The sequence below is a fragment of the Parus major genome, chromosome 2 (assembly GCF_001522545.3).
Source record: "Parus major isolate Abel chromosome 2, Parus_major1.1, whole genome shotgun sequence".
In the NCBI taxonomy this organism is placed as follows: Eukaryota; Metazoa; Chordata; class Aves; order Passeriformes; family Paridae; genus Parus; species Parus major.
In genome coordinates this window covers 21,983,922-21,991,937 of record NC_031769.1, presented here as the reverse complement: position 1 = coordinate 21,991,937, position 8,016 = coordinate 21,983,922, and positions in this window count along the sequence as shown.

Below are 8,016 nucleotides of genomic sequence, written 5' to 3'. Positions count from 1 at the left end.
CCCTGCCGCGACCCCCTCCCCCTGCCAGAAAAGTCGCTTCGTGGGCTGCTGTCTGTGAACGCGACCTCGGCGAGAAAACCATTTTCCTACCCCGTCCGGGGCAGAGGCTCGGCGGCTCCCACGTGCTGGGCAGCTGGAAGAGAACGGTCGATCCGTAACAAGGAATCATGAAAAAAAACCCTCCTTGAGACGCCAGCATAACAAACCCAGACGGGAAAGCGCTGCCTGGCAGCGGGGAAAAAGGCAAAGGGAACCCTTTCTCTGCAAAAGAGTAATAAAGGCAGGGACAGAAGGGTGAGGGGATGTAGGTATCTTCTCCTTGCAAACAGTGAGGAGTTGTTTGAGACTTAGCTGACAGCTGAGATTCAAGGACAAGGCAGCGCTTGGTGTGCTCACAGGTACTCTGCTGCACTGCTCACTTTAGCTGCCATCCTAGGGATCTGGATACGCCTCGGGAAAGTTGCACACACGTCACCTTGGATATGCACATATCCCACGTCTCTGAGGGCAGGCACTCGATGCCAACCTCAGTTTTCATTGACAAATAGTTAGCTACAGTGATTCCAAACAAATATTTGAGTATGTGAAAAAAAAATTTAAATGCTAGGATAAGCTGTTTACATTTTCAGATGGCTTTTATATGAAAAAAGGTGATTGATAACAATCAAGAAATACCTTTATGGCTCCAACTATAACCAACACAGTCCTTATTTTCATTTTCCCAGCTTGCATGCAACAACATTCCCATTTTATACCTGCCTTCTGCAGAAATAAGGTGCATCTCACATTTAGTACTCGCATATGCTACAGAATTCTCTTTCCATCAAAGGGAAAATACCCTATATCAAGTATTTGTGTATGCCCAAAAATACCTATGCACACTCTGCATTTAGTAGAAATTCATCCTGTATGCAACTCCAAAATGATGGCAAAAATACAGCCTGGCATAGTATAGGGCTCTGAATTTAGAAAATGTCTTTTGACATCCATAACCTCCTGAGTTGCTATCGTAGAACACAAGATCCGTAGAACATCCAAAGGCAGGACCTGTAGCACATTACGCAGTGCCCTCACATGATGTGACAATGCAGTTGCCAGCCTTGCAGCTGGTGTTTGACACTCTTCATCCGTCCATGTACACACATCTCTCCATTACTCTAACCACTTTACTGGCCCTCTCATGTTCTACTTAAATATTTGTTTCTGTGAACATTCTGTTTTGTATCTGGGCTTACACTGGGTGGAACAAGATTTTCTGTTAAGCATTTGAGATTGTGCTGACAGTGCTTGTATGTCTGCAGTCAGTTAGCTGTAAAAGCTGGATTATATATATATATATTCCTTGGTGCCCAGATAGGAACTGAAGTTGTATGTATTCAAAGTTTTAAAGCTTATATTAAAAAAAAAAAAAAAAAGTGCTTACATTTATTTCTATTGCAGCCTAAGTGATTTCAAGTTTGGCTGCTCTGTTTTGAATGACAAATGTATAGAGAATATACCTAAATTGGGCAACTTAATCTGTAAATTATAAGCTTAAATCACATGTCAGTTGTTGTCTCACTGTTCCAGAGATCATATTGCTAAGCTCCATTTACTCACTGTTCCACTTCTTCAAAATGAAGCTTTTAGAATTTAAGATGAAAACTACATTATGCAAGTTTGACTACAAGGGATTCTGCTGCCCTTGGCAAATGCCCATCCTCAAAACCATGCAATCAACTGTGAAAATATTTACTCAAAAGTTAATAAACCCCAAACAGGCTTATAGTGTATTTTTATCATATCCACCTCTTCTGTTGGTAATGAAAATATTCAAGACACCAAGGCCTTACTTATGAGAGTATTCAATTTTAAATCTTACAAATGCTAAGAAATATGTTTAAGAAGTATACTTGATGTAAAGAGGATTTCTGTTTTGACTGAGGACAAGGTTTTGGTGTGAAGACACAGTTCAGCAAACTCTGTTCTTGAGATAAAACTCAAATTTCATACAACCACAGGACTCTGTGTGTAGGACACAGCTGCGTGTTAGAAGATCAAGGTTACATAATCAGGTCTGTTGACTTTGCTGAGTGAATTATTTCCTCTAGCACTCATTAATCACTGTTTTACAAATTAGGTTTTGAGCTTCAAAAGGATTATTATTTCAGTGTATACCTTTCATGTGCTGCAGTGGGGGTCTTCAGCTCCAGTCAAGTGATGTCCTTTCCTTGGCTGTATTGAAACTGTAGACTCTGTCCAAAGCCACCTGCACTCTTTATCAAATATGACACTGAGGTCATTAAAGTACAGAAATCAGAGTATTTTTAAGTCTGTTGACCCCTTGACTTCCTTTTCATTCTCCTTTGTGTCTATCCTGACAGACTTTCTGTGCTTTATATTCACAGAATAAAAAGACCTTTGAAGTGGCTGGCGGTAGACCCAACCTTAAACCTGTCAAGTCAACAGAGCTTCCAACATCTGGATTTACCTGCCTGTACTATTAAAATACAGTGTTGAGGTTATGGGGTGGTATGGAATTGAGGGGAATTTTCACACTGATCTTTATTATTGTAAGGAAACATGGTAAATCACAGGACACAGAACTTGTACTCTTGTACAAAGTAAGGCTGGAGAAACATTTAAGTTTGGGGCCCCAGCTGCTGGCATAATATCAACACTCAGTAGAACAAGTACTGAGACAGAGAGAAATGGGGAGATTAAAAAGTAAAAGCCAAGAAAAGAAAGACTTCAAGGTCCAAAATGTTACTGTTATGTTAGGCATGGCACAAACCAATATTAAATTTCTGAACTTTAAAAATACCTATATTCCATTTGGGAGTCTGGGAAGGCTATGTAACCTAATGTGAAAGCAATGCCAATGCTGCCAGCTCCACTGACCCATGCATCTTTACTTCTCTGAACTTAGAAACTCAGTTTGTGCTGCTCATTGACAGTTAAGCAGCATTATACCTCTCATGTACTCTATTCCTCTTATGCTGGCATAAGCCTCTTAGCAAAAGAGTTATGTATTTCCAAACGAAGGACTGCAAAGTGCTTCACCTGTTTCATTTGAAGAGTAATTCTATTTCATACACACAACAGGACACTTGGAAAACATACTGGTGCCTAGCCATCTCATCATGGCCAAACTTTTTGTTGAATAAAAAGTGGATTGAATATATGCTGATAGTACTGTAGTGTTCCCTCGTGTTCTGAAAGCATGGAGAATATCTTACAGTAGGATAAGGGATACAGCTATCCAGTGTGACTGTGTGAAAAAGCTGTTAACCAGACATTGAAAAAGAAATAAACTGCCCTTAGAATATTTTCATGAATTCACATTCAAGTTTTATCTCTCAGAGAAAATGTTGATCAGAGCATCCATGTATTAGAAATAAACACAAGGTAAAATTTATTCTGCATAAGCACAGACAAAAAAGCAAAATACCTTACACTAAGTTTTTATTGATTTTTGTGTAAAACACAGTGGAAAAATAGATAAGAGCATTACTAACAATTTATAATAGCCCTGTTCCGAGAGACAGCACAAACAGTCTGACAAACACAGCTACAAAGAGAATATTACATATGGGAGACATATTATGCTCACCGTAAGACTATCCAACAAGGCATGAGAAACAATATATAATGACAGAGATCATCGTTCAAGTCAGTTAAATGTGTCACTTATTTTAAAGGCTGTAATCTAATGAATTCAAGCAGTATCATATGGTGATACAATATCAGTACTTCAACATTATTCATTATATTGATAGAAAATACTACAGGATGAACAGCCAAGAATTCAAGATCTTGTATACTAGGAGAAGCACTCTCTGCAAGGATCTATACATATGCGTTCATTACCACTGCATATGTGAAAATATTACATTGAAAAAAATCAATCTAATTTTTATGCACCTGATATATCTAACTTTCAGAGGAAACCTGTTTCCTAACTATATTCATACCTGTGAAATTTATTGCCACATGGGAACTCATTGCCTTATATTAATTAGCTATTTCCTTTAACGCTAGTTGAGCAGCTAATGCCATACAGACACAAACATAGAAACACTATTTTATAGGCAGTTAATGCCAAATAAAAATATGAATGTACTTTCTTATGTTGGCACATCACATAATTCACAATGTTGGAACAAAAAATTAAAAGTGGCACCAGTTCACAGTAACTATTACAAGCTAAAGAACTTGCAAAACGATTACAAAATAATTAACCGCTAAATAAGTCAAAAACATTAAATAATTTGAGAACATGTGCATTTAATTAACAGTTGCCACAGTTAATAGAATTGTAAGATAAAATTTAAGACACATGGAACGTGTAATAGAACTCTCTTTTAGACAATGTTAAGAATATCTTAATATCCATGGAAAACAAATAATCTGTTGCTAAATACATAGAGGTCTCCATTTTATAATGCGTGTACAACTCTGTATCACATATTAAGCACTATTTTTTTAGCTATACAATAATTAAAAGAAATTAGGATTATTTCGTTACTTATTTTCATTAGGCAGTTAAGCAATTTATATAAACCTACACAAAAATAATTTTATAGCAGGCTATTCTCAAAATACATATTTATTCTCCTAAGTAACTAAGATGTCTAAAAGAATGTAGTTGTTTATATTTATGCAATCTAAATTAAACAATTAACCTCAGGTATTTTTCCAAGGAGAAGTCCTATGGTGAGTTCTATAGAAATCAATGTGTTTGGTCACATGAATAGAAGATCCCTTCTGGGACTAAATATATTCTGGATATAAAGTTTGCTAAATCTATGAGCATTGTTTACCTTCAGGCTTAACAGTGTCTTGTTAGAGCGGATTGGTCCTTAAAGAACACTATATAATATTAAATCACAAGTCAACATGCTAGTCCAGTTAGAAGTAAATACATGGCCTAACAGGAAACCATATGTCATTTTTGTAGCACAAATATTTCATAAAATGTCTTCATATAGTTGATCTAAAAATATTGTCTATTTATTAATACTTCAATATTTCAACCTTTCAAGTAACATATAAAATTAAAACACATTTTTAATTTTCTACACACAGTTTGAAAATAGGAATGACTCATCATTATTCTCTCCAGACATCTTTGGCAGTTTAAAATTTAACAGTTTAATCATTGTTGAAGAAATTTAACAACGAAGAAACTTTTTGCATAGGAAAGAGGGCCAATGCATTTATGTATATACTGTCAGTGGATGCATGACTGTACACTATCTGTGGACTTTGACAGAAATTTCCAGTTAGTACAGTATCACAGTTCTGCATTATCACTATTGCATCAAAATAAATAACTCTAGGGAACATAAATGTTAATTGCATATTCTACAGAAATGTAAAATTACTGTAAAATAATAGCAGCATATTTAATTTTCAAATGTAGTCAGATGGTCAACAGTAATACTTTCTGCCTAAATCTGTTCAGAGGTTTGACATTCTACCCTCAGTTATACCAGCCCATTCTAGTAATTTTCATTAGGTTTCATGTGCAGGACTGGGGTAGAAAGTAAAGCGGTATTTATCCCATTAAAATTCTCCAAGATTTGATGTGTTCTAAGATTTTTACAGTTAATTTTATTTAAAAGAATGAAGCACAATGCTTCAGCAATGCTGCAATAATGAAATAGGAAACAGTCCAGGACATTCAATTCTGCAAGCTTTTTAAGACACATACACTTTTTGGAATGCAATTATGAAGTTAAGTTACGAGTTGTAATTGTTACTTGTTCTTCATTTTTATGTGAAAATCTCATTTGTAGTAGTTTAGGCTCCTGCCTGTCTCCAGCAACAACAGTTTTTCACTTAATGTCTAGAATGTTTGATAAAAAATTATTGTACTTGTGTATCACCACCAGTATCATTGAAATAGCTGCATATTGGAAGAGGAACAATAAAATAAATACCCTGAAACAAACTTATTTGGCTTTGGAAAAAGAAAGAATGCAAACTTTTTTTTATTTATTCAATAGATTTTTTGAACCTTTTTTTCTTCTTTATTTTTCTGTTAAAAAATAGGTAAGTTTGAAATTTCTAAAATGTTTGATAGTTTTTTGGAGAACATAGGTATTAAATACAGTAATCCATAGGCAGCACCTGTCTCAAATAAATCCAAAATTACTGATTTCCAAGTGGCTGAGAAGTTCTGTTAGAACTGGACACCTGCTTTCTTTTGAGAAGCATATGCCACTTGTCAGCTACTGGAGACAAAGCTCAAAGGCCTTAGCCTGACCAACTGTAGCTGTTATTACAATTTATTTTTCCAGAAATGGTGAAATAAAATGAATTATTTTCCTTCCAATTGACTCCATCACCAAGGCTTTAAAAGGATAAATTTGAGCTCTCCAACTACTTGAAATTGTGTATTTGTAAACTAGAAAAAGTATCAAATATCTGCTGACACACATAATGCAGTTGTTTTTTTTAAAAAAAACCTCCATTTTCAAGAAGAATCCATTGGCCTCTCATTCAACACAAAACATGTCTAAAGACATATAAAAATGCTCTAAATTCTGAAAAAACATCATGCAAGTATTTTATTTCTCATCTCCAGATTTGAACAGGCTTAAAATTAAAGGACGTTCAACTGTCTCTCATTTTGTAACAAACCCAGAATATACACAGGCTTGATGTGTAAGTTTGGGGAATTTGGATACTAGAATAAAAATAAAATTGTTGTAAATATTTTGAATTTGAAATTCAATTAAGAACAAGTAACACAAATTCTTTAGGCTTAGGTTGGCATAACTGGGGGAAGAGTTTGATTCTAGAATCTTCTTTTTCTGTGAAGCTGTTCATTTCATTACAAGCAGAGATAATAAGATTTACAGGACCAGTGATATTTAAGGATAAATTCAAGGTTAATTATGTAGATTTCTAATGCATGATAGGACAAATTCCTACAAAGTAATAAAAATTAAGAGAAGGTTCTGCTAAGAAAATCAGAGATTTTAAACACGGCAAATAGAGACAAGAAAAATATAATTTAATACAAGAAAATTAGGACCAAATCCACAATCCGATTCACTGAAATAGAAGTTTTGCTAATTAAGCAGCAGCAGCCTGAAAGTATGAGTTGAGTTTAGTTGTTTTGTTAGAGAAGAGTAATTACTACTGACATAGCAGTAGTAATAAGTAATTGTGAACATTATTTAGAATTCAACAGGAAATGCGAACGTCAAGGTGTAGAGATTTTTAAGTATAAGAATAATAATTTGGTTTCTCAAAACTTCAGACATATCCCAGAGTCACTTGTTGTAAAAGTTAGACCTTTATATAAAAATAGAAGATTGTATTTGCACAAAAAGATACTAAGAATTTAAGACACATTCTGGGAAATTCATATATAATAACTGAAACTCCAGTGTAGACACAGATAACATGAGTATTGTGATGCTTCCAATATATTGGAAGCGTCACAGTGAAAATGAACTTCTATTGTTGCTGAATTCTCAGCCTTCTTTTTGTTTTAAAATATTTCCTCATATTTCAAAATCATTGAAAAATCAAAAACTAGTTTGCACACATCTTTCTATAAATGTGTATCACCGTTTTGAATCTTAATTATATGATGTATGAAAAGAAAGAGATGCCAAATGTCTAAAAATCCTACATAATGCTTTGAAAAAAAAGAATAGGGTATTAGTGCAATACCCTTTGCTTACAAGATGTACAATCACACCATAACTGAAATTTGGTTTGCATATTCAAATCATGGAATGGTGTAAAACCACACACAAATCAATATACAGTACATATGCAATACACTTGACCGAGTACAAGTGCTGCCCCTGGGCTGGGATGACCCCAGTACCCACTCAGGCTGGGGGATGCAGGGATGTGGAGCAGCCCTGCCCAGAAGGACCTGGGGGTGCTGGTGGATGAGAGGCTGGACATGACCTGGCCATGTGCACTCACAGCCCAGAAAGCCAAAGGTGTCCTGGGCTGCACCAAAAGCAGCGTGGGCAGCAGGGCAGGGGAGGGGATTCTGCCCCTCTG